Here is a 3,394-nt window from a genome sequence, read left to right on the forward strand (position 1 = left end):
CTTATTTTGAAGAGAAAGCAGAGTTAATTGAAGGTAATTGGGCTTGAAACGTCAATTCTGCTTTCTCTCCACACATGCTGCCGGTTCTGCTGATTTTTTTCCCCAGCAATTCCTGTTTCTGCACCAACGCGTATCCTCAGCCATACAAGTGACTGCTTTTACGTGTTTATAGCTTATTTTGAAGAGAAAGCAGAGTTAATTGAAGGTAATTGGGCTTGAAACGTCAATTCTGCTTTCTCTCCGCAGATAATGTCAGAGGTGCTGGGGTTTTTTTTTTTCCGAGCAATACTTGTATTCCTTTCTAATTACCAGCATCCGCAGTTGTGTTTTTGTTTTGGTTATGCGTCGGTGCGGCAGGTCGAAGTTTCACCCGGGACACGAGCTGGGGTTTGAGAGGGGGGAGAAGGAGGAGCCGGAAGTCCCGTGACGTTTGGTGACGCCGTTGTGAAAGTGGTCTATCGGGCGTCTTGGTGACGTCATCAGGAGGCGGCGACCTAGGGTCCGCGCATGCGCGGGCTCACTTCCAGCTTCCCTTTGAGTGACAAAAGGGAGAGATTGTACCTATTCAGGAAAAACAAAGGTGGGAGTAACCTTTTGCAGATTTTTCTTTTATGTGCTGCTGATTAGTGGACTGTTACCACTCATGGGACTTGATGGTGGACAAACAGGGTTTTTTGAGACCTTAAAAGAACAAAGCGAAGTGTTTAGAACAGCGAGACCTAGGGGTTCAGGTACATAATTCTTTAAAGTTTGCAACACGTGCAGACAGGCTGGTTGAGAAGGTATTTAGCACGCTTACCTTCATTGTTCAGGCCTTCCAAGTATGGGAGTTGGGACGTCTTGTTGAGGTTGTACAGGACATTGGTGAGGCCTCTTCTGGAGCACTGTGTCCCGTTCACCCCGTTATAGGGAGGATATTATTAAACTGGAGAGGGTTCAGAAAAGATTTACCAGGATGTTGCCGGCAATGGAGGGTTCCAGTTATAAGGAGAGTGCTGGGACTCTTTTACTCACTGGAGTGTAGGATGTTGTGAGGGGACCTTTTATAGAGGTTTATAAAATCAGAAGGGGCACAGATAAGGTGAATGGCGGGTGACTTTTCTCTAGGGTGTGGGATTTCAAGACTCTGGGGCATATTTTTAAGGTAAGAGGAGAAAAGATTTTAAAAAGGCATGAGTATTTTTTTACACAGGATGGTTTGTGTGTGAAATGAACTTGCAGAGGAAGTGGTACAGTTACAACGATTAAAAATCCACGAGCAGGCAGGTTGGACTAGTTCAGTTTGGGGTTATGGTCAACATGGACTGGTTGGACCAAAGGGCTTGCTTCCACGCTGTATAAATCTATGAAAATAAAGTCATGTGTTTGCAATGGTACCTTTCACCAGACATCTCAGGTGTCCCAGAGTGCTCACAGTTGTTTCAGCATAGGGAACATGACAGCCAATTTGCACCCAGCGAGCTTCCACAAAGGCCTCATGGTAATCCCTGGGACTGATTGTTTTTCTCTTGTTTTTTTTTGGTGTTGATTTGATTGAGGGTTACACACATATGTGTGTGCGCCATGACAGGTGTGTGTGTCTGTGTGAAGTTGGCATGCTGCTCACTTTTGAGTGCCAGTTTACTTCTTGTTTTCGGCCTCAACAAGATTGGGGAGGGAACCAAAAGTCTCTCACTGTCAGGATGTAGCCCCTCCATTGATAACTCCTCAGCTGTGCAAATTGAAACCAGGTTCCTCACTGCCCCAGGCTAATGCTTCAGAGGAATCCGGAGGAGGTTGACTCATGAAGATGTGGTGCACAAGCTCACTAGCGTGATGTGCGCTCGCTTTTGCAAACTAAACTCCCAGCCATGGGAAATTCCTGTGCCATGTAGATACCTCACCAAGGCCGAAGACAAAGTGAGTAAACCTGATGAAAGTTCTGGAGTGGAACCCAACAGAGGACTAGCGTCTAAATCTATCATCTTTCCAGCAACTACTACAACCAAGCTTATGCAAGCCTTTGGTGCTTTCCATTCCTTTGGACTCGGTCAAGAAGGTAGAGAGGAGATCCTGACATTTAGGCAGATTAGGATCTCCATGGAGTTTGATCAGCCCTGCACACTCCAGATTTTCTGCAGAGTGTAAATCCTTGACAGGGGGGCAGTGATAAACTCACTCCATTAGTGTGTGAATAGATACAGCAGACTGACGTTGGTTGGAAGGATCACTGACCAATCATTGCCCAGGTCAGCCAGGCCCTCCCTCCCGATGAGTAAGATGCAGACCTGCCAAATCCTGTGTCTTCTCAGCCCACTGTCCTCCTCTGCAGGAAAACATGGCAGACACAGCTGTGCCAGAGCCACGCCAGGGGATGTTCAATGCCAAGTAGACCATCAGGGTGCCAACCATCATTTGAGGAGATAGAAAGCTGTCAACATGTGTTGGCCTGGCATTCTGGAAGGGCAATCCCAACACTCCCTCACCCCTCCTGAGCAAAATAATAGCTGGGAGATCACCCAAGGGAGCAGGCGGGTTGTTGGTTTAACATCCCATCCGAAAGATGGCGTCGCTGCACTGAAGAGTCAGCTTTGCGAGTTTTGTTCTTGAGCTCAGGAGTAAGAGCTGACCCCACAACTTTCCGAATCAAAGGTGAGACGCCTAATGGCTGTGCCAGGATAGTCACCAGAGCGAGATTGTGGGCATGTTTCCTAAAACGCCAGCCCAAAAACTGCTCTACCGCGGTTGGTAAGGAACAAGATTTTGGTTCACCAATGTTGCCGGTGAGTTTGGTCCGACTGGTGAAATGTGAATATGCTGCTGGCCTTGCAAATTGGTGGAGAAAGAGAGAAGCAGAGGGAACTTTTCAAGACCAATGCCAGTCTGAGGAAAGGGTGATGTTGCCAGACAGGCTGTTGGGTTCCTCCAGCACCTTGTATTTTTCTTCTTTTATTTCAGACCGGCATCCTAGGTGCGCAGTCAGCTTCCTGGGCTGTTCATGTTGAAGGAGGTTATAGGGCCCAGAGAGAAGGGTTAGACTATGGAAGGATTACAAGAGGGGGCTCAGAGTTGTACAGCTGATGTGTTGCTGGTGCCAGTAACGATTGTGGGTCAGCAAGCTGACAAGTACTCTGCCAGCGTAAACATGATGGGCTGAATGGTCACTTTCTTGTGCTGCGATAGTACTTGCAGCTTTGTAGGTGTTTAGGTATTGGAGGTGTGTACGGCAGCATACTCCTGTGTACTGGTCCCTCGTTATAACAGGTGCTGGTGGGGACGGGTCTGTCGCTGTATTACTGTGGGAGGGGGGCGCGTGGTGCTGGTGGGGACGGGTCTGTCGCTGTATTACTGTGGGAGGGGGGCGCGTGGTGCTGGTAGGGACGGGTCTGTCGCTGTATTACTGTGGGAGGGGGGC

At 48.4% G+C, this 3,394-nt stretch overlaps 1 protein-coding gene across 1 annotated transcript in view; it reads left to right on the plus strand.

Annotated features, from left to right (window-relative positions):
- Positions 1-456: 456 nt before the first annotated feature.
- gtf2h4 (general transcription factor IIH, polypeptide 4) overlaps positions 457-3,394 on the plus strand; it is a 323,881-nt gene continuing 320,943 nt past the window's right edge. The window contains exon 1 of the mRNA XM_048616518.1: positions 457-580. The gene's annotated coding sequence lies outside the window, so the exon portion shown is untranslated. The remainder of the gene's footprint in view (positions 581-3,394) is intronic.

Source organism: Rhincodon typus, chromosome 35 (assembly GCF_021869965.1).
Source record: "Rhincodon typus isolate 14 chromosome 35, sRhiTyp1.1, whole genome shotgun sequence".
Classification (NCBI taxonomy): domain Eukaryota; kingdom Metazoa; phylum Chordata; class Chondrichthyes; order Orectolobiformes; family Rhincodontidae; genus Rhincodon; species Rhincodon typus.